This window comes from Thermobia domestica, chromosome 13 (genome assembly GCF_964235325.1).
Source record: "Thermobia domestica chromosome 13, izTheDome1.hap1.1, whole genome shotgun sequence".
NCBI classification, from domain to species: domain Eukaryota; kingdom Metazoa; phylum Arthropoda; class Insecta; order Zygentoma; family Lepismatidae; genus Thermobia; species Thermobia domestica.
Window position 1 is genome coordinate 182,750,636 of NC_137466.1, and position 25,496 is coordinate 182,776,131.

General features: G+C 35.3%; 1 protein-coding gene across 6 annotated transcripts in view; it reads left to right on the forward strand.

Annotated features, from left to right (window-relative positions):
• Positions 1 to 25,496, forward strand: part of Hk (potassium voltage-gated channel subfamily A regulatory beta subunit hyperkinetic) — a 708,165-nt gene that overhangs the window by 225,667 nt on the left and 457,002 nt on the right. The gene's annotated exons all lie outside the window — the stretch shown is intronic.

Below are 25,496 nucleotides of genomic sequence, written 5' to 3' on the forward strand. Positions count from 1 at the left end.
TGAAATGCTACTCCTACTCCATACTGTTTGATGAAGTTCTAAGACATACATATTTGAGTTTGTGTAGTTTTAAAGCAAATGTATGTTTCTTTTAGAACCTACAACTTTACTCAGAATTCTATCACGAAATCTTTCTTATATTTTGTTATATACCGCAATGAATATTGAGGAAATTTTCAATCTAAATATTACTTTTCAGTTTGTTGTTAACATTACCTTCAGTGTATAAAATAGCACTATTTGCAGCACCAAGATTACTTAGATGTGGATGTACAGTTTAATGGAATAGTTGAACTAGATCTGTTTCAATCAATTCGATTCCAGGTCTTCCAATCCAAAGACAAGAATGCTAACAATATTACCAAGTTGAAGTCTTTTCTTCCTTCCGGACTACTTTGCAATTACAATTAGTTGTGCTGTAAGATATGTTCATTGTACAGCATATATTTTTTTCGAAGAGTTTCATACATAAACACAAGACAAAATTAATTACTGATTGTCATGTACACATGATGGACTACTTTCTAAAGTAATTGAATTCTGTGGATGATAATTGTTTCCCTAAGACAGTAGACAATTATCGTTTACTGTGATCTACTGCATATGCCACCACTGGATAGGCAGAATATGATAAGCGCTATTTTCGTGAAAATTGAGATTATGCTGCATTTGTACGGTACTCAAAGGACTGTATTGAATATGAAAACAAAGTATCGTAAATATAACATGTCTATTAACTACTAAATAAAATAACAATGTTATGTTATTCGTATTAACCCTAGGAACACCAAGGGGGCCTCTGAGGCCCAGAGCCATTAGTTTTTAATGGAAGTCAAATGTGTTCCTAAGGTTAATATCCATCTTTCGTATCTGTAAAATGTCGTAAGGAGACGTTCAAAGTATCATAAAACGAGAATTTCAAAATAATTATAAAGTTGTAATCCTGTTAGACAGGATATTGTAGCATCCGCTGTTTTTTTTTTATTTGTTTCCTTTGGTACTTACGACACTCTGGCTCTTAGCAAAGATAAAGCCTTTTTTCATATCCTTGTAGACTGGGGAACTAAATTTTTGTATAAGAAAGTAAGAAGAAAAAAATACAAGAGCTTCGTTATTACTAAATATTAATGTTTGCCCCTTTGGTGCGGGAGGCTCGTAGTTCCGATTCTTGGTGGAAGATCATGAGGTTCGATTCATGCGACAAGCTGAAGATACAAGTTTCCTATAGTCTGGGTGACAGAAAGGAACACTAAACTCAAAATAACGCAACTATGTATTCCTTTGAATTAATCATTTTCAGTTATAATATTTTCAGTTTCAAAGTACTATATATTTACTATTACAAAACCAAGAAGCACAAATGCAAATATGTTAGAATACATTTGCACTTTTGCCTCTATGTTAGAACTTGTATCTATATGCCAGTTGGTGTGGATAATCTGGAGATTGTAAGAATTATCTTCTCGTGTCAACGCCACTCAGGGCATGAGTTTTTTTTTTAATCACACATTTCGACCAATTACTTAAACATTGACTTCATTTCGATAATTAGACATAAAGCCGGAAAGTTTGAGATATGAAAGTATTCGGTACCAAAGAATACGAATCTGTCGTTATCTTAGAATAATTCAATATGGCTGACGCAGAGTTAGCCTTCGTTTCACCTCCTAGGCGTAAAACCACGTAATTTTTATTATGTTTTCTGTGTCACAGAATACGAATATGTCGATCCCTTCCACGCATTCAATATGGGTGACACAGAGATAGGATTCGTTTCGATTGCTAGACGTAAAACCACAGAATTTCGATATAGAAGTGTATTGTATGAGATAATAACAAATGTGTGATTCTTTAACGAATTCAATGTGGTTCATACAGTGATTGGCTTCGTTTCAATCGATAGACATGAAACCACAAAGTTTCGGATGTAGAACTTCTCTGTACCAGAGATCATGAATCTGTTGTTGTCTTGCAAAAGTTTAACATGACTAATGCAGATATTGGTTTCATTTCAGTCTCTAGATGTAAAACCACGAAAGTTTGATATAGAAGCCTTTTTGTATGGGTGAAGAAATGGTGAATTCAACATGGCTGACAAAGAGATTGGCTACGTTTCGATTTCCATACCCAAAACTACAAAATCTAAGATTTGGAAGTTTCCCATAACACTGAGAAAGTAAAAAGAAAACATATATGGCGTACGTAAAATCGTAGGTTACATGCGTAAATCCTGTAGTTTTTGGACTTAACGTAGAACCCTATGTAACATCCAGTGGCAAACGTATAACTGAAAACGTATGTTTTATAACACTTTCCGTATAAGTATTCCATCTCTATGTACTTTCCGTATGAAACAATGAACTGTGTACAGGCGGTATAGATCTCAGATGAACGTATATAACATATAGCTGCCGTAAGTAACATACGTATGCATATGTAATATGCGAAAGACTGTTAGATGTCAAACATCCTTCATGGATGTAACATCTAAGCCGGAAAAGGGCAGTACGATGTAGTATATGAAAAACCTATGCTCCGTATAGCTTTCCATAGTAAACATAAGGATTCCGTATATTAGTACAATATACCGCTGTCGGAGAACGGATTTTTCTCAGTGTACAAAATATGAATCTAATAAATAATGAGAATAGAAATATAAGTAATGAGAATAGAAGGGGGAACACAAAATAGTAAAACCTGGTGACAGATAGGTGCATTCAGTGACGTACGAAGGGGTGGGTCCTGGAGACCCGGACTCCTAATCCGAAATCACGGCTTTTCTGTAAATGTAGTCTATTTTTAGGGGTGAATTTACAAATTTTAATTTAACATATCCTCATATCGAATTTGGACATTCAGAAAAATAGATTCTTAAGTACATCCATGGCTGCATTACAAATATACGATCAACAAATTGAGAAGAATTCGAATTTTAAAAAATACTTTATTTAAATTATTTTGTCTTAAATGAAAAACATAATCACCATTCATACTATTTTATATACATTGTGTGTATACGTAAATACAGGGTAGTAGGCTATCATATGCAATGCGCAACTGTATTGAACGCTACGTATATATAGTACAAATGCAGTGATCGATTTCAATCGCACGCAATGCCGCAACACACAAACACACTTATTACGATTGATCTTGTGATTTTTGAATGGTATTAGTCAAGGACGCAGTTTATATATATATATATATATATATATATATATATATATATATATATATATATATATATATATATATATATATATATATATATATATATATATATATATATATATATATATAAACTACAGCTACACGCATAACATAGATTATTTTTTATTCAAAGAAAATCCCTATCAGAAGTTTCTGATATGTTATATTTAGGATTTAACAATTTAAAAACAAATCCCATTTTAGATGATCTTCGTTATGTACAGTAAATAACATGAATCGAGTTTATATTTTATTTACAAACACTTATTACCGCCATGTTTACCATAAGTAGATGATCATCATTAACAAATTAACACATCATTTATCATGTTACAAATAAATTCTCATCCACAATTGCCAGGTACGGTCTAATAAATAGGAAATGAGGGAGAAGGGCAGGTCTATCTTAACTCTTCTAGCAAAAGGTGATCGTCGATATACCATGCCATCGAGAACAGAGATTAAAATTCTTGTAAAAAAGATGAGAATAATGTGTTTATATTAGTGGTGGGCACAAAAACCGGTTTTTCGGTTTTCGGTTTTTAGAAAAACCGGTTTCGGTTTTCTTCAAAACCAGTTCGGTTTTCTCCGAAACCGGTTATCGGTTTTCTTCAAAACCAGTTCGGTTTTCTTCGAAACCGGTTATCGGTTTTCTCCAAAACCGGTTCGGTTTTTCACCTGATCCGGTTTCGGTTTTCTTCAAAACCGACTCCGGTTTTTTTTTTCAAAATTTGTTCTATTTCTGACCAGAATGGTGTTTTGTTGTTCTCCGGAAACCGAATCCATTTCCACAGAAATAGTCTTATGTGTTTTCGAAAAGTTTTCAGCGAAACCAGTTTCGGTGAAAACCGAACCGGTTTTGGAGAAAACCGAAACCGGTTTCGGTAGAAAAACGAACCGGTTTTGGAGAAAACCGAAATGTCGGTTTTTCGGGTTTCGGTTTTTATAGAAACCGGTTTTGCCCATCCTTAGTTTATATTCAATTTTATGTTATTTTATGCAGTCTTTGAAACATCGTTTACATAATTTGGGCCACCCTGTATTCTAAATAAAAATCAATTTTTATGCAATGATGCATGAAGTTGTAAGGAGCTATTAAATCCTAACGATCGGAAAGACAATACAAATAGTCATTGTTACCTACCTTATCTGAAATTAAATTCATATGTTCCCAGAGATGAACTAATATCCTATAAGTTCTACTTTTTAGTCCTGCATTGAACACGTGAAACTTTCCGTATTACCTAGCTTGAAAGCGCTTTGTTGTATCCTTTTATCCTAGAATATGCCTTAAAACTTAACAGAAGATTTCCGACTACAAAAATATCCTTAGTGGAAGACAAGAGTCGTATACAGGATATTGCTCTTCGTTTCCGAGAAAAGGATCGTTTAAAAAAAAACAGAAGCTTACAATTGATCTATAGATCTTCATGTACACAATCTTGTATTTCTATTGAAAAAAATTCCGCATTGGAAGATAAGATGAAGAAAATCTTTTTTTAAAATAATAGAAAAAATAGGGAAGCAACATGTTTTTCCTTTCTTTGTACTTTTTTTATAAGAGAAAAAGAATCAAGGGTCAAAAAGACAGGACTGTGAGAAGTAAGATAGAAGAAATAAAGTAGCTTGCTTTCAGTTTTCTGTTACTTTTTGCTCTCTCTCATGGTGATACCTGTGCGTGTTGATCCTTCGGGTAGATACAATCGATTCCGTGATCCCCGACCGACAACCTGGCGCTCTGATGAAAGAATAACCGAGGGTGATATATATGTACCAAATCTATATATGGGCTGAAATTTTCTTCGACCATGCTATGTTCAGTCTCCAGGTGATTGAACATACTTGCCACACACTAATACCAACATCTTAGTAAGAAGAAAGAGAAAGATATTCCACGTTCTTCTTTTCGCAAGATCTTTCCGATGTTTTCAAGAAATGGAATTCTAAACTTTGTACCTGAAGCAATGAGAGAACGGAGTATTAGGTAGTGTACTTGGTTTTCTTTTATTTTCTTTTTTTTAAATAAAACTAGCGTTCATTACCCACTTCACTGGGTTAAAATAAAAACTTTAAATACACAACTCCTTACGTGATGTGTTTGGTAATATTAATAGCAAAAACTAAATATTACTATTGTGGGCTTAATTTTAACTTAAACGGCATCGGAAGTGTCACTCTTCATCTCAGCGACCCAGGCCGGTAGCCAGCCCAAATATGTAAGGGGGGCCCGCTCCAACCATATTATAGTTTATCACCATATTATAGTTCATTTCCAAGCCCATCCAGTCAAAATTTTGGGGGCCAGCAAAAATTTAGTGGGGGTGGTCAATTTCGGTCATTTTTAAATCTCTCCCATACGTTGTACCATTAAAGTGAATGATAAAAACACTTCCAGTCTTGAGCCTAATCTATGTTGAAAATTTTATCGACATCAGTCGGGTGGTTCAAGCGATGCGAAGTTACAAATAATAGTCACTTTTATTTTGATATATATATAATAGAGTTTTTATAGATATATAGATATAGATATAGATATATATAGATATATAGATATATAGATAGATAGATAGATAGATAGATAGATAGATAGATAGATAGATAGATAGATAGATAGATAGATAAAGAATAAAAACCTATATTACTATATCGGGCTTACTAATTCTTTCTGAGGTTGCAATGTGGGGTTCCCTCACGATAGTTCATGAGATCGTTGTGCAGGGTGTCACAGATAAAATCGTGCCCTTTTATCCCGATTTTGTGTTTCTTATGTCTATTCCGGTTGATATGGGCGGCTGTCTCATTGACTCCATAGCTGGTCCAGCAGTTAGTAGACAACCTACATTTCCTAAAATCCCATCGAAGTTCGAATTCGAGTAGGGAGAAAATTGATTCTTACATGCATGCAATCGCAGTCCTTGCTGAAAATACTGAGCGCATCATTCAAAGAGAGTGGTGCAGATGATGCATGTGCTCTGGAATATTTCAGGATCTCATATCCATCGACAGATATGTTCCAGGACCATCTGTTCCGTTCTAGGACCAATATTACTCATTCTCTGACCAATAACATCAACTTGGTCACGTGCCCACTTGACCTTTCGCTGGATGGACGGCGATTGGATAGGTAGCACGGAAAAGGTAGAGCTGCGAGTTCGAAAGCTTACTTAAGTGCTTCAGTTTTAGCAATAGGATGGCCAACCTACTTTGCACTAAACAAAAATGTTTATAATATGCAGTGAAAATGTTTTCTTCTCAAAATTGAATTTACGAAATGAAGTGCGACTAATACATTGGTGTATCTTATTCATTTCCTGTTAAAAAATCAAATGTTTTGTTGTAATTTCCTCTAAAATTTTGCTTCTTTTAACTGAACTAAACACACGTTCAGATGGGAAGACAAGGGTGAATTTTGTGTGTACTTGAGAATTGGACTTGAATTACACTTGTAATACTGAGATAGAAGTAATGCAGTTTGGTATCTCTAAAAAATAGCGATGTTCATGAGTAGAAAAGATGTGGGACCTACATGGAAGGAAAGAGAGGAAAACTAGTTGCTACAGGATTTAACAACTAATGATAACAGAGGACCGCGTCAAGTCGTAACTATTGGACGCTGTAACCAGAGAAATCCTCTCCAAAATGTGTTTCACAAGAGAGACATAAAGCTGGATTTAAACGTGTCGTTAATATGCACCAGATAATTTGCGTCCAAAAAAAATGTATATCCCTCTTCTCATCTTCATCCCATTACACTACTGTATATGTATGCACAAACACAAACAAACAAAACATATATACTACATGTGTGTAATGCAAATGTTGTGTGGTTACATAAGTTTTATGAAACAGAAAAGAAATTTGGGGACAAACAATGATTTAGAGAGCTTTTTTATTTATTATTTTTTGCCAAATGTGGTGTTTTAAAAACTAATGAAGTTGTATACAAACAAAACTGAGCTGTACGCTTTATTTATTCATGGTTTCTAATGTAATCTAGTTGACTTAATTCTTTCTCTCATTTGCTTACTACAGTTAGTAATCCAAAGGTTACAGCTACCAGAATTTTCCGCTTTTATCATGACTTATTTCTTTTCAATCTGGCAAAATGGTAAGGGTTCTCGGCTTTACTTGTATCTCTCGTGAATAAATGTTAAACGTTCTTGACTTTTACCCTCTCCCTGTTGGGTAAATTGTAAGCGTTCTCAATTTTTATAATCTCCGTCCTGAAGATATGGTAAGTATTCTTGACTTTTTTCCTCTCCCTCTTGGGTAAATTGTAAGCGTTCTCGATTTTTATAATCTCCGTCCTGAAGATATGGTAAGTATTCTTGACTTTTCTCCTTTCCCTCTTGGGTAAATTGTAGACGTTCTTAATTTTTCTCCTCTCCGTCCTGAATATATAGTAAGTGCTCTTGAATTTTCTCCTCTCCCTCTTGGCTAAATTTTAAGTGTTCATAATTTTTATCTCGTCTTCATCCTGAATATATGGTAAATGTTCTCCACTTTTCTCCTCTCAATTTTGACTAAATTGTAAGCGTTCTTAAGTTTTCTCCTCTCCATTCTGAATACATGGTAAGCGTCCTCGACTTTTCTTCTCTTCCTCTTCGGTAAATACTAAGCGTTCTTGACTTCTTTCCTTCCTGGTTAAATGGTAAGCTTTCTCTACTTTTCTTCTTTCTATTCTGACTAAATGGTAAACGTTCTCTAGTTTTTCCTCTCCATCCTGGACAAGTGATAAGTGTTCTTGACTTCTCTCCCATCCGTCTTTGCTAAGTGGTAAGTGGTCTCGGCTTCTCTCCATCCTGACTAAAATAGTAAATTTCGTAGATTTCTTTCCATCCTGGCTAAATGAAAGCGTTCTCGACTTTTCTCCTTTCCATTCTTGCTAAATGATAAGCGTTCTTGATTTCGTTGCAAGAGATCGAGTTTAGTTTCCAAGAGATCATGTAGTTACCATGCATAAAACCCTTTAAGGAAATTAATTTGAAGAACTGAGCTCCATCAGACTGGATTGAAATGACATGACCCGCTTAAAGTTGACTCCCCCCCCCAGAATGTGCTAACTTTGTGGGTGAAGAAATAACATTCTTAAGTTTATCATGAGCCTTTGTTTTGATTTCTGGAAGTCTGTTCAAAAGAAACTTGACAACTTTATAACCCTGCTAGAACAATTTAAATTTTTAGCTTAAAATGAAGGATGTAAACAATCAAATAAGATTCAGATTTTATTATTTAATTGTTTTCTAATCATGGATAAGAGTACAGAGTGCCTTAAAGAGAGATGAGTAGCAAGCCTTCTGATTAAGACTGTATATATTATTTGTAATTCACATTTAACTGTGGGCATTCACGGGAGAGACCCAATTATAAAGCGCGATATTAAGTCATTTTTTCCAGAAAACAGTATAAATAAACGGGAAGAAAGACCATTGAGGATTGCAACTATTATTTGTAATCAATGGTGTACGTAATTCCAAGAGTCAAGCTTCTTAGCATGAAACTTAGTTACCTAAAATAAATAAATAAATAAAGTGGCAAGTAAACTTACATACACACCATTATTAATGTAATTGTCATTATATTCTCTTTTGGCGTAAAATAATTTATTTCTAAATACATTTTTAAAAAGATCAAAATTGGCAGTAATCCAATAATTCAGCTTGCTTGGGGCGAGACCGTATGGTGGGGAACGTGTGTGGGTTGATCGTACATGGTGGTCAGCATATCTGAGAGCTGCATTGGATTCACACTTGGGTCGTGATTTGGAGTCTATATTAACAGTAGGACCTGACTTCATAACATTGCATAAAAGGAAGTAAAATACAAAATCCCAACGTAAGTCAAAGCAAATACAGGATGCCCGACAAGTATCTAACCATTGCTGGAGAGGAGCACTTGAATTCAAGTGAAGTGTTTATAATATGAAAGATGACAACATAAGTCAACGAAATCAAACCAGTTTCACATCATCGTCCTCCATATCCAAGCAAAGTTACCATCTCTCCTCAGTGCACCTGAACACATGTTGTAACATTGCTAGGGTAATTGTAAGCACTCATGCGTTACACTAAATCCGTAATCTTCAAGTGTACAAGGTGAATATTAGGGATTTGGCACACCTGCGTGAACGCATTTTGGACATCGGTGCGTACAATTACCCTAGCAATGTTGCAACGTGTGTTCAGGGGCACAGTGAAGAAATGGGAACTCTGCTTAGATATAGGGGACGATCATGTCGAACTACTATGATTTCGTGGGGTTACGGTGTCTTTTTTGATATTGCAAATACTTCATTTGAATTCAAGGGCTCCTTGCGAGAATGGTTAGGGACTTCTCGGGCACCCTGTATAATGTTTTGGCACTCTGGTATATAATGGTACCAGAGTTTGAGTTTTTTGTATTATGCGTGCCGGAGTCCTTGAGTCATGAAGGTTATGAATGAAAGGACCTACTATTAAGAGGCCTCATCATGGCGAAATTAAAATAACGCTGATTTTACAGTAATTATGTTATATCTTCACTGCCGTTGAAGGTAATCGAAAACTGGAACAAGAGCTCGTTGGGCAATATTATTTTACATGAGATACCGTTATCACGACTCCCTTATCTGCTTTCGATTTCCAGTCATTTAGAAAATCGGCATTTATTTTGGCGTTTCTAAATGGCTACAAACGGAAAGCTATTAGGTGACTCGTTTTATCTGCTTGATATAAAATAATACTGTCTAGCGTGCTCTTGTTCCACATTTCGATTATCTTTTATCTATTTGAAGATATCACATAATTACTGTAAAATTAGCGGTATTTTAATTTCGCAGTGATTAGGCCTCTTCATGTGGGCTCCGGACTAGAATTGGGCTTGAAGTCCGGTGCTGTTTGCGGCAACGGTTATGTAAGATCAACCCTTCAGACTATAGAGGACGGTCCAAGCTATACAATCTCATCGTTCACATAGTTGGATTACAGAATCGCACTACCAGTCCTGGTATAATAATAACAGACTATTTTTTAAAAGATAATATTTCATTTCTAGAGCCCCAGTTCATAGAGGTTAATTCAGACAGTGTGCCATTCCCGTGCCGTACCCCCACTAACTTTCTTTTCATACTTTTACATTGAAAATTCATTGAATTGTCTTTTTTAATTCTTACGTACGTGCCGTGCCCGACCAGTGTCATCTTGCAGAGAAACCACTCTAGTTGCGACTCGATAGCTTTGGCGCTTCGTCTGTCCTCGGAGTACTCGAAGAAACACGAAGTGGACCAGAACCAATCCATGCCTTCCTCCTTCCAATCTATGTTCTGAAATGGTTTAAAAAGGAATTGCGCTACGGTATGGGAACTATATGTGTGAATATTCGCAGTCATGTCCAGCGGCGGCTGGTGCTATATGTTGCATGGTTGTTAATACTAAAGATATTTTTAAGCCTTAAAGTAGTGTATCAGTTAAAAAAAAAAAAAAAAAAACTTTTGTCTTGAGTGCAAAACAGTATTGATGCATTTCTTAAGAAAATCAATTAAAAAGAAAGAGAGAGATTTACATTTCCAGTTGCAGCGAATGTTGCCACTGGAAGCAGTAACATTGATCGTATGGCAGCGAGCTCCAATCTCTTAACATGAGTAGGTGGATTTATTCTTGCATCGCTGCTATCCTCCCATATTGCCCTCTTCCAGTTGCTCCTTCGTCCGCAACTGGTATATAGTCATCTTCTGTAGTAGTTACAAATTCCTCCGCTTGGCAGCGTTTGACTCAATTGATAGAGTGGGTAAGATATAGACGCTTGGAATAAAGAAGTTATTCGCAAAAGAGATTCTCAAAATGAACAAATACGTGTCTGGTGGTAGCAGGGGCGAATTCAGGCTGAATGTTTGGGGGAGGGAGGTCGTTCAAAGTCAACAGATTTTATTTTACACTCGTAATACAAAAGTGAAAATTCTTGAGATAGATTTTGGTTTTAAAGTAAAAAAATATCCTATTCTGGGAAGGCGAGTCTCGAAGAAGAAAATGTCTTACCACTGGTCTAATTCCTAGTTCTGTGTCTTTCGCGCACATGATCCCGTGTTCGATTTCCGGCGGATAGCATAAAAAATTAATCTCAAATCATTCACTTTCAATACCCATCTGCCTTAAATTGCTGGAATGCTAAACTATTTCGTTTTTCATTTTCTAAGGAAAAGAATCTTAGATTACACGCTTGTTTATAGTAGAACAGCAGACAAAAGTACGTAATTACTGAAAATGGAATTTTTGTTCCTTATATTCATACAAAGATGTCTTATTAAACGCTCGCAGTGACTTGGATTTAGAAGTAAATGCAGAGAAAACTAAATGCTTAGAAGTGCGTCGGGATTGTAATACGGCAAATCATGGATGCGTTAAAATATTAAATAATACTTTTGATAAAGTGGATAGCTTCACATATCTGGGATGAATATTAACAGACGAAAATCATATTCACGAAGAAATTAAATGTCCTAGTTGGATGCCCACTGAGGAATGAGCCGGAGCGTAGTGACGATCGCGTTACTTTCATGAGTGTCGGAGCCAAGCCTATACACAAAGCACTTGGGCCTTCATACACTGAAAAAAAATGCACGTAGCGTAGGTACGTAAAAACGTAGCTTACCAGCGTAAATCCTGTAGTTTTTGGACTTATATACAACCCTATGTAACATTCTGCACCAAATGTACAACTGGAAACGTGTGTTTTATAACACTTTCCGTATAAGTGTTCCATCTATAGTACTTTCCGTATGTAACAAAGAACTGTAAGTGGTCAACATCTCGTATAGAGATGGACGTATGTAACATATAGCTGACGTATGTAATATAACTATACGTATGTAATATACAGAAGACTGTTAGACGTCACACATCCTGCAACGGCATGATGTAAGATCTCAGCGGGAAAAGGTAGTACTTATGTAGCATAATATGGAAAATGTGCACTCTGTACAGATTTCCGTAGTATACTTATGGATTCCGTATATTTGTACAATATACCACTGTCTGGATAACGGATTTTCTCAGTCTATCCTATACCGAAAGGAGTGTGGCTTTTTGTTTTTTTTTCTATTTTTATATTTTATTTTTCACCCGATTTTTCTTACGGAGTCCTTTATGGTTAATAACATGAGAAGTATGACCGATATAAAAAAAATACTTTATCAATTTATAGAGATAAATATATAGATAAGTAAGCAAAAAGAAAATAATGGCCCAGTTACTTTTGCGATTCAAATAAGGTGAAATCCGAAAACACTGAGAAACCTTTAAGGTACTCCCTGCAAAACTACCTGTTTTTCGTACTCTTCTAAAAGCTCACCATATTTTGCACTTTTCATTTTTGATATTTCGTCCGTCTGCTATACACAGGAAGAAAAAATATATGTTAGCTTTCCATTCCTCATCTCGGATTTATTCTTATGTGAGTTTCTTTTTACTGTTTTCTTCCAAGGACAGCGAAAAGAGACGGAAAATCCATGAAAAATTCATGAATCCGTACACGTTTTTCCATCTCATTCCGCCACACTTCCTCAGCAACACTTTATAACTGTGAGTTCGCAAGGATTATTCTCCCCCTCCGTCCCTAACAAGAAATAAAGAAGTATTTTAAAAATAAAATAAAATAAAGATGTGCCAGAAGAATACGTAGAGGAAGGTGTAATAGGTTATATGAGGGCAACATAGTAGGTGTAGAATGGAAGAGAGGAGAGGCAACGATGAGTTTAGCTTCTGTCCTCTGAGAATTTTCAGGTACCTCCCTCTCCTTCCTCTCCCGGCTTCGTCCTTTTTGTAGTTGCAGCAAAAACAGACAGTTGCAAATTTATTTTACGTGAACTTAACGTGCGCTTATACTATCATCTAAATTTATTCTGCTTTTATTTTCTTATTTTTCATTTAAGTGTTACCGTATGTACTGTGAAAGTAAAGCAAAGAACTCCATCATAGTTAATAATTCAGGAATTACATAAAGCGTGTGTTACCTCTTAAAACATACTATAATTTTTTTTGTAGCTTTCATAGTAAATTTCACAGGAAAACCGTCTTTTTTTTCCTCTTTCGCTGAGCAGAAACAAGCGTTATCTGAAAATGTAACGCGAAACGAAGCGTAACGTAACAAGCAGGGCTCAGAAAGTGGACATAGAGAAGAATGGACAAAATTAGCTAGAATGAACGAGGAAGTTGAGTTGAGTTGATTTGTGAGTCAAACGTCCCTTTCAGCAGCGAGGCTAAATGAGACGTGGACCTACTGATTAACGTGGAATCCGAACCACATGAGCTCCTGACGGGAATTGAACCCGGGTCGTCCACGCCAAAGGCGTGTACGCTAACCGCTCAATTATGAAGGAGCTCTGAACGAGGAAGTGTAGGCAAAATTTGAAACAGCAAACACAATACTTGAGTTAGTTAGAAATAAGTAAGTTCCGTTTCACAGTAAGAATTTACGATGGATTTTCGAACTATGGAGAACCAATATCAAAACCGGAAGTAGTAGATGTATAATGCCCGATTTTAATACAGAGATTATGGAGACAGTGGCACCTATTTTTGGAACACTCAGTCCATATGAAAAGTATTTCTTGTTATTTAAACCGTATGTGTACCACTTTCGGTCTTAGTAAAGAGGTAAATATGAAGACGGAATTATCTTTGGTACGTTGAATCATATGAGAATGTTCTTCCGGAAAGACATGTTCTATACCACACAACAGTCAAACTTTCGTTTAGCATAAGCCAATGAGGTTGTGATGTACTGTTGCCAAACCTCATGTGAGGGATATGTGGATATTGCAACGTTTTTGTAACAAGGTTCTTGTTTCACTAAGAGCAAGCAGCATAGGATATCCACAACAGAGTGCTGGTAGTGTTGCTGGAAGCGGATTGGTCGGTATGACAGCAACGATCAAGATCAAATGCCAATTCCGCTGCTGTGCACAATAGTCCTTTTCCTTAACAGAGACTGGGTTCACTTACTGTTTTTAGTAGATCGGATATATGGTTGATTGGGGTAAATGAGGGCCCGTGCACCTCAAACGACTTCCTGAACCCCCAAATGAAGTTTCACTGTTAGGTGTTTGTTTAAACAAGTTTACTGTAGAAATGACGAATGCTTATAACAGAATAAATAAAAATATGCATTCTTTACAAAGGAGAATAAGGTATAATAAACAAAAACAAAAAAAAACGGAAATTTCAATATTGTAAAAAAATGTCCCTCTTTTCATTTCTAGAAGCGGAATTTTCGAAAACTCTACTACACATGTTACTCATTTTTGATTCTCTGTTTATATATATACTCACATTAAGCATTTTCTGAAGAAAGAATCGAACATTTTAATACTGGAAATTGACTCCTTCAAGAATTGAAGTTTTAAAAAGGTTTTAACACGTTCTCGATTAATTGCAGTACCAAATCTTTTACCTCTTACTTACACGAAAACTCATAATTTTCTTTTTTGATAAAGAATTGAAAATTTCAACATTATAGAGTATTTTCCTTTCCTAATTAGCAGCTGAATTTTCGAAACAAATCATATCTTATTTTTAATTACGAGTTCAGAAACCAAATTCCATTCCTCTAAGTTGAGTGAATCCTTACATTTGAAACTTTCATAACAAAGAGTCGAAATTTTTAAGATAGAATTTTTTGAGCATTTCCCTATTTAAGAGAGGAATTTTAGAAAAAAATACAAGGTCAGTTATTTTTAATGGGATATTCATATGCTACGTGAAATAAAAGCAAGGATAGGAATGGCTGAAAAGCCTTTAGGAAGAAGAAGACTATTTTGTGGGGCCTTGAATAAAGAATTGAGAAAAAAGATTTATAAAATGCTTTCTATTGAGTATTGTGCTGTATGAGTCAGAAATATGAATAACGTAAAAATGATTAAAAACGACTGGAAGCTCTCGAAATGTGGGCGTGGAGAAGAATGGAAAGAATTAGTTGGATCGAGCGGAAAACGAATGAGAGGGTGTTAGAAATAGTGGGGGAGAAAAGAACAATTTTCGATATTATTAAGAAGAGGAAGGAAAACTGGTTGGGACACTGGATAAGAAGGAACTGCATAATGAGGGACGTTTTAGAGAGTGTGGTGGCAGGAAAGAGAGGGAGAGGGCGAAAGAGACTTTAATTAATGGACGATATCAAAACAGAGGTTTGCAAGTGAAAACGAAGAGGTTAGCGGAGGACGTGGAACATAGAGGTTTCTCAGTTGGATAAAGTGACGTGCCAAAAATGGCAGAATATCTACAGGGTGGTCCGGAAGTGGGTGTACCCCCTTTAGTTTTAACAATATAGTGTTAGTAGTGGTAGAATGTCTGTACACAGTTACCTTGAAGTCTTAAGAGTAATAAACATCGGTATGGTCATCATCCATGTCGTAACAAAGCTGAATTCTGCTCCAAGTTCTCGCACATGTTTTGCGGAGATACTCCGGATTAACGAGCAGAAAACAGCAGAAAACAAATGAACATGGATAGCAATGTTGCCAGATAGCCAAACAAAGTTACGAAACAAATGTGGTAAAACCTAAATCTGTCACAAAATATCAATTAGGGGTACGCCCACTTCCGGACCACGCTGTATGATGATGATGTTCATATGATAAACTTTATTTTCCTAATGTGAGATACTTCATTTTTGGAAAAAAAGTTTTGATCCCCCTTTAACCTGCCTAAGATAGACCCCTACTTGTTTTTTTAAAAATATTTCTTATCAGTTGTTTTCATGAAAAGGGATCCTCCTGACCAAATTTTGTTTCAATTTTCGCAAAGTGATGCACTACGACCGAAATGCCTGCTGTTCCACTTGATTTACTCGTATCGTTCTTTCTCGAGTCAATTCAATGCACTGATAGTGGTACATGGTGAATATCTCATATTTGGATTTTTTTATTATTTATTTATTTATTTTTTTTTTGCTAAATGCTATTAATTATCATGTAATTGTTTATTGATTTATTGATATATATTTCTGGACATTTCCGGCGTCTGTTGCCTTATAATTGCATCACCTATTGAGATGATGTCGGGAAGAAAGGAAGGAACTAACTTGGAGCTTGTATGTTGAGTACCATCCCGTCATTTGTCTGGTGTGAATTAGGAAAACCCCAGGAAAATAATCCTTACTCAAGATGGTTGATCTGAAAGAACTTTTTCGATCGTGTGCCCTCACCGGGATAATAATATTGCATGCGGAGAAAAATCCTTTCTCCAGACAGCGGTATATTGTACAAATATATGGAATCAATATGCTTACTACGGAAATCTGTATACAATATACGTTATCCATATCCTACATATGTAGTGCCGTTTTTCCCGCTTAGATGTTACATCATGCCGCTGTAGGATGTCTGACATCTAACACTCTTTCGTATATCACATACGTATACGTATGTTACACACTTCAGCTACTTGTTATATACGTCTATCTGTGTTTGAGATGCTTACCACCTATTTACAGTTCTTTCTATCATACGAAAAATACGTATAGATGGAACACTTATACGGAAAGTATTATGAAACATATATTTTCAGTTATAAGTTTGCTTCCGGATGTTACATACAATCGTACGTAAAGTCCAAAAACTACAGAATTTACGCATGTAACCTACGGTTTTACGTACACCACATAGCTTTTTTTCTCTGTGTATAATTTCGTATAAAACTTACTTCATTTGCAGAGAACGAGAAATATCTGTTATACGCTGACATATACATTTTTTACTTCCACTGTGAGGAAGGTAATTGAACTGTCTTTAACAAAGTAATGCCATTATAAAATCCTACTAAAATACGAACACTGCTACTTTTCCAAGTATTAGTGTTTTGAAGCTCGAAGGATACTCCGATATGACACATACAATAGCTATAGAACTATATATATATATATATATATATATATATATATATATATATATATATATATATATATATATATATATTACTATATACTATATATATATATATATATATATATATATATATATATATATATATATATATATATATATATATATATATATATATATATATATATATATATATATATATATATATATATCCTCTTTTGTCTATCAAACTGTAGAGCTGTGTGCTATTTAAACGTCTCATTAAATTACATTTTTAACTATTTTTCTTTTTTTCTGATATTGTCTCTTTGAACTAAAATTAATTTAATTTTTTTATAATATCATCTCTGAAAGAAAGAAAACAAACTTCCATCCAGCAGGACAATTGTGACTATGCTTTTGTTAAAATTTTCTTCGATACACAAGTTTTTAATTAAAGTAAAAAGAAAAAAATATATGTAACGAACTTAATTATTTTCCTAATTAAAAGACTTTATTAGCTGTTTTCCTTTCTTATTTCTCCTTTTAACTATTTCTATTTTTAATAAGCACTTCATTAATTTCTGTAAGATTGCATTGTGCTGTATTTTATATACCATACACTGCATCATAGTTTATATAGAGAAAATTGGGTACAGGGTGTCCCGAAAATGATAGGTGTTTTCACAATATACATTTCAAGTTTCGAAACTCCTCACATTGGCAAAATCCATTGAATTCCTCATAATGACAAAAATCCATTGAATTCCTTATAATGACAAAAATCCATTGAATTACTTATAATGACAAAATCCATTGAATTCCTTATAATGACTAAATCCATTGAATTCCTTATAATGACAAAATCCATTGAATTCCTCATAATGACAAAATCCATTGAATTCCTTATAATGACAAAATCCATTGAATTCCTTATAATGACAAAATCCATTGAATTCCTTATAATGACAAAATCCATTGAATTCCTTATAATGACAAAAATCCATTGAATTACTTACAATGACAAAATCCATTGAATTCCTCATAATGACAAAAATCCATTGAATACCTTATAATGACAAAATCCATTGAATTCCTTATAATGACAAAATCCATTGAATTACTCACAATGACAGAATCCATTGAATTCCTTATAATGTCAAAATCCATTGAATTCCTCATAATGACAAAATCCATTGAATTCCTTATAATGACAAAATCCATTGAATTCCTTACCATGACCGAATCCATTGAATTCCTTGTAATGACATAATTCATTGAATTCCTCATAATGACTAAATCCTTTGAATTCATTATAATGACAAAATCCATTGAATTCCTTACCATGACCGAATCCATTGAATTCCTTGTAATGACATAATTCATTGAATTCCTCATAATGACTAAATCCTTTGAATTCATTATAATGACAAAATCCATTGAATTACTTACAATGACCGAATCCATTGAATTCCTTATAATGACAAAATCCATTGAATTCCTTATAATGACAAAATTCATTGAATTCCTTATAATGACAAAAACCCATTGAATTACTTACAATGATAGAATCCATTGAATTCCTTATAATGACAAAATCCATTGAATTCCTTATAATGTCAAAATCCATTGAATTCCTTATAATGACAAAATCCATTGAATTCCTCATAATGACAAAATCAATTGAATTCCTTATAATGACAAAATCCATTGAATTCCTTACAATGACCGAATCCATTGAATTCCTTGTAATGACATAATCCATTGAATTCCTCATAATGACAAAATCCATTGTATTCCTTATAATGACAAAATCCATTGAATTACTTACAATGACCGAATCCATTGAATTCCTTGTAATGACATAATCCATTGAATTCCTCATAATGACAAAATCCATTGAATTCCTTATAATGACAAAATCCATTGAATTCCTTATAATGACAAGATCCATTGAATTCCTTATAATGACAAAATCCATTGAATTCCTTGTAATGACATAATCCATTGAATTTCTCATAATGACAAAATCCATTAAATTCCTTACAATGACAAAATCCACTGAATTACTTATAATGACAAAATGAGTTGACTTCAGATTACTGCTTGAGACTCACAAACTATTTATTTAATCATTCCGGAATCACGTTATCTGTGTAGCCCTTCCCACTGATCTAGTGACTAAAACGCTCACCTATGGTGCATGTGATCTCGGGTTCGCTTTCTAACAGAAGACCATTGAACGCATTACAGTGATTCGAATTCCACCTAAAACTGTAGACCCAGTCTCATATAGCCTCGTTGCTGAAAGGGATCACTACAACGTCTATAATCATGTAGCTTGTTTATATGTATTCTTTATTTGCTACGCTACTTATACAAAGAGAAAGAAAAACGTATGTGGCCTTAGTAAAAATGTAGGTTTCATGCGTAAATCCTGTAGTTTTTGGACTAACATACGACTATAACGTTCTGCAGCAAATGTATAACTGAAAACATGTGTTTTATAATACCTTCTGTATAAGTGTTCTATCTATACGTACTTTCCGCATGAAAGAAACAGCTGTATATAAGCGGTCAGGATCTCACACACAGATGGACGTATATAACATATAGCTGCCGTATGTAATAAACGGAAGACTGTTAGATGTCAGACTTTCTGCAGCGGCATGATGTTACATCGCAGCGCATGTAAAAGACAGTACGCATGTAGCATATGGATAAAGTATGCTCCATACAGATTTCTGTAGTAAGCTTATGGATGCCGCATATTTGTACAATATACCGCTGTCCGGATAACGGATTTTTGTCAAAGGGAAACTTTCCGTGAATACATAAATAAAATGAAAGACAGAGTAACTAATGAAATAAAGTCATTTTCTGTCTGGTATTTTTAGTGAATTGTTAAGTAATATCCATTAAGGAGTTTTAAAACCGAATCTAAATCAGTATAATGTATCCACTTTGATTGCAGTATGTTTTGAACCAAAAATTATATTTTATGTTATTCTTGCAACAAATTTTATCATTGGTCTAATAGCTTGCACGCTTGACTTTGGTTCGCGTGGTCCCGGGTTCGATTCCCAGTGAGGGTACAGTTGAACGACCAAAGTGGTTCGGATTCTACTATTAGTAGATTCACATCTTCTTTAGCCCTGCAGGCATAAACGTGGAGCGTTAAACTTAATCAAACCAATCCAAACTTTAACATTGTCAATATATGTGCTGTTTAGGTATTAATCAGGAATTAATGTGTAATGCTAATGCTCAATATTAAAAGTAAATTGGTGACATGTAAAATAAAAGAATAACAGGATGGGTGAAATCATGTCTGTGACAATGCGCACAGTGCAGAGTGCGTTACTATTTCTCGAATAGGATTAGGAACGAAAAAATTTGACGAAATGTTAACAGCTTATGAGAATAATAATGACATATTCGTAGTATTCATGCTCTTTATTTCAATTATTTGGCTTTAGTCAACAACTATTGTTCTCGGACTACTGTGGCAGACGTATATCACTTTTACTTATACTAGAGCTGTCCTGGGTTTGATTCCCGTTGGGAGCACCCGACAGGGGAGGATCCAAGATGGACTTCTCGGGGGGCGAGGGGTTGTAATACTGTTACTTACAGCTAGTTTTAAGAGCTCCAAACTCTGGGATGGGTTTAATTTATATATATAATTAAAAAAAAAACTTTCCTTTTCTGGGGGGAAGGCGATTGTCCTGATCGCTTTCCCCCTGGATCCGCCACTGACACTCGGTTGAAAAAGTGTAAAAGCTTTCTCAGGCAATGAAATTTTCTTGGGTTTTCCTCATTCACATCAGACAAAAGCCGGGACAGTACCTAACATATAGGTCCCAGGTTCTTTTCTTCTTTGTGTTGGATAGTGTGATCGCCGAGGAACGTCATCCCTCATATATGTGTAACATGGTTATAGATGTCTAAACTCCAGAAAAATTTAATTCCTAATTCTTTTATAATAATCATGTGAATTTGGACACACTGTATATCAATATTGTAATAGATGAGCATATGCACATGTTTTGTCGTCTGGTTCCAAAACTATTGACCCGATTTTACACACACACACACACACACACACACACACACACACACACACACACACACACACACACACACACACACACACACACACACACACACACACACACACACACACACACACACACTCACATACACACAACCTTCATGATTTCCTATCGTCATGATTTGATTACATGAAATTGAGTAATACGAGATTAAATTGAATGAAAGGTAAAGAAAGTGTGCAAACTCGTAGCCAGGATTTCGTAAAGAGGGGTTCGTGATATGAAGTACTGTGTTCATCACACCAGGGTCTCGATCAAGCTAAACTATTTTACTGGCAACATATATTGGTGCGTTTAGCCAGGATTTCGTAATGGGAGGGGGAGTATGACATGAAATACTTTAGTTATCACACCAGCAGATTGGTCAATCTATGCTATATTGGTTTATTAGGACAACAAAATGAGGATATGTTAGTATTTTAATAATAAATTATAAAGAACTCTCGAGTGAAAGAATATAAAAATATTGAAAAATATTTTAGAATATTTACCTTCCTTGTTTTGTTCATTATAACATAACAATTTTCCTTTCATTATGACCTCAACTATTATAAAAAGTACATATTCAATAGTATCTTGTAAAATATTTAACAATATCTGCGTACCTTTCTATGTTGAATCAAATGCTAACAAAACTTCCTTTCCACATAACTTTTTTTGTTTTTATTATTCCGTCAATTACTCTCTGTTCCTAATGACAGGTTAAAGGAGCAGTAGGAAACTGTTTCTCAAATAACATGTTTGATACTGCAGAGAAGCGATGTCGAAAAATTAAGATAAAAAATGTCTACGCTGTCACAGAATAGCACTACGCTTTCTAAAGTTTGAAATTTCCCTAACTTGTAGCGGAAATTCTGAGAATTCCGTAACTTTTCTAGAAATTTCAAATTCCCTGATTTTTTCATGGTATCCCACTCATTCGCTACCATACAGTGCAGGTAATACAAATCTCTTCATAAGAAAGAGTAACCAAAAGCTTGCTGTAGGTTTTTATTTTTAATTACTGATTCTTCTTTTCTTCGTTTCTTTTTGTTTCATCCTTCCTTATTTTTTTCATTTCCGGCTTCGAAGTGGGGTCCAGACCCTTTGGACCCCCCTTGGCTACGTGCCTGAAGTGTGGGGTAAGCTTATGATTACAGGAAATGTTTAACTATTATTACGATACACATTTCGTTTGCATTGTCTGACAACACGAAATTATTATGTAAAATGGAGATTCTCAATTTATAATGTACAAATTATATTATTGTACTTGTTTGCAAGAATTCAGAATGGCGGTCGCAGTCTGAGAAACGTGTTAATAAGATTGCGGAAAATAACACTCAGAGAGGAAAAAAGTATGACTGAGCTCTATAGGGATGCACGCGAGACGAGACGAGACGAGAAATGGAAAAGACTCGTCTCGTCTCGCAGCCTCAAATGTTGGTCTCGTCTCGCGTCTCGTCTCGTCTCGCAAACGTGAAGTCTCGTCTCGCGTCTCGCATAAAATTTTGAGTCTCGTCTCGCGTCTCGCGTCTCGCAAACGTGCGCATGGTCTCGCAGTCTCGCATATATTCTGGTCAAAATTTTGCAATGTGTTATTCTATGGCTGTTAATGAATGATGATGTGATATTCTGTCCGAAAACAGGTATTTGACCTAAACGTCCCTTGGCAAGCTGAATCCTTGGTGGTATGCCACTGCTTTCCATGGGATGAATATTCATAACATCCTAAGGAGACGGAACCTAAAGTTGAACATGGTATCCGAACTTGTGTCCCCCTCCGCTCCAAATTAAAAGAAAAGTTGTGCTGGAATTTGATTCCTGGACCATTAATTTTCGTCAAATTAACCCTTTCCGGTACCCGGCTTTTTGGGCTATATTTTAGACTTTCAGTCAAGCAGCTACTGCATCGTCACTATTTATCCTAGGATCATGCTTCATATCTCATTCTCTTCAGAATGAAGCGTGCTTTCAAGTGGTACCACTTGTATGCTCATACCATATACCAGGAGCGGGAAAAATGATGTCAAAGGGAAAATTACGGAGGGAATTTTTTCTCGCACTTTGGGCCCCTGTGGAGCGGCCCTGTGTGAACGTACGCACCTAAAAAAAATCTGATAAATAGTAATTGGTACACTAAATGTGTGTGCCAAATTTCAAGTTTCTATCTTGAATATTAAGGCCGGAAGAAATTTTATCAGGAATTCTCACCATGCTCCATATTACCGTAAAACACCATGATCTCAGGTAAAAAAATTTCCTGAGACATCCCTAATTACCCTAGGGTCATGTTTCGCCCATCATTCTCTTCAGCTTAGAACTGCCTTTCAGGCGTTATGAATCACATGTCTTCATCGTGTATCTAAGGCGGGAAAATCCCGAAAAAGGGATTTTTGGGTCTAAATATCCTTTTTTTCAACTTTTAGCCCCTCTGGACCCCCCTGTTTTAACGCAGAGATCTGAAAAAATCTGATAAATACTACTAGGTGGGAAGAATGTTTATGCACAATTCCAATTTTCCAGGTGCAAAAGTAAGCCCGCCAAAAAAATATATACTGACAATGTCCCATATTCCCATATACAGAGGGAAATTTTCAAACATTCCCTGAGACATCCCTAATTACCCTAAGATCATGGTTTGCACATCATTCTCTTTAGAATAGAACTGCCTTTTAGGCTGTACCATTCACTTGTCTCCAGCATGTATCTAAGGCGAGAAAATCCCGTGAAAGGGATTTTTTGTAAAAATTTTTCTTTTTCAACGTTTAGCCTCTTTGTACCCCCATGTTTCAACACAGAAGTATGAAGAAAATCTCGTAAATACTCCTCGGTGGACTGAATGTTTGTGCACAATTTCAATCTTCTAGGTTCAAAAATAAGCCCGCAAAAAATAATACCGAAAATGTCCAAAATTCCCCTATACAGAAGTATATTTTCATAAAAATTCCCTGACACTTCCCTAATTACCCTAGGTTCATGTGTCGCACATCATTCTCTTCAGAATAGAACTGCCTTTCAGGCGGTACCATTCACTTGTCTCCATCATGTATCTAAGGTGGGAAAATCGCGAAGAAAGGGATTTTTTGGTAAAATATCCCTTTTTTCAACTTTTTACCCCTCTGGATCCCCCCTGTTTTAACGCAGAAATCTGAAAAAAATCTGGTAAATACTACTCGGTGGACTAAATGTTTGTGCAAAATTTCAATCTTCTACGTGTAAAAATAAGCCCGCCAAAGAATAATGAACATAGACCGGCCCCGCAATATTAAAAGAAAATATATATTTTAGAATTATGATGTCATCACCTCCTATGTCTCGACGCAGGAAGGTGTGAAACCATACGTAAGGTCTTCTACAATGCCTCTGGACTTGAAAAACAGAAACAAAACAAAAACGGTCGAAAAAGCTCAAATAGGAGAGTTATAACGCAATGTACCATGAAACACCCCGTATGGTACAGATTGTACCATGGGATCCCCAAATGGTTAATAGCATAATTTACAGCATAAATTGTTGCTTGATCCAACATTGTTTTCCAGCTTAGAGGTCTCCAGTAATATTTGGCTCTTCTAAAATATCGTCGCCACTATCAACATTTACACGTTTTGGTCGTTTCCTTCAAGGGTGATTTTCCATTATAAAGATGTTTTTATAGCACCAAAAGCGCTTGTAGACAGCAAAAGAACTCCTCACAACACAATACGACCCAATTCTTTTGGTTCGTTCGCGCTTGTAGCAATGTTGCATTATCGCATTTTATAAACTTTCGCTTTCAACTTATATAGTGTTGCCAGATCTAGAAAATAAAATTACTCACAGATATAAGGCCATTCCTATCATCTCGCATCAAACCTATAGGGCCATCCTACCAAACCAGTGTTTGAATTAAACTTCCGAACTAGAGGGGGATGTTTTTGATAAATATATAGAAAGAAAATACTTATTCCATGTAAAAATATCATGTTATTTATGCGAGACGGACCCGGGATAAACTTTGACGAGAGGGGATTTCCCCGCCATTCCCCAACATAAATCGCTAGTAGTAATGTGAAAAAGACAGAAACAACGGAAATATCACGTTTTGCAGCAATAGGGAGTCTTATTTGCTTTTCAGACTAAAAAACAGAAGTTCATGTATTCGTGCGCGCCCGCGTGTATGTGTTTGTGTCGCAAAATAAAGTCCTAAATCGATGTTGTAATAAATTTCCAATTTACAAAGCTTTTCTTTTTTAATGATGTTTAGAAACTAAAGAAGGCTTTAATTCTGAAAATCAACCTTGAATAATAATAAATCTCATAAAATGTCTATTGTCCCAATCACTTTTTTGTTCCTGGAGGCATTAATGCTCAACTTAGAA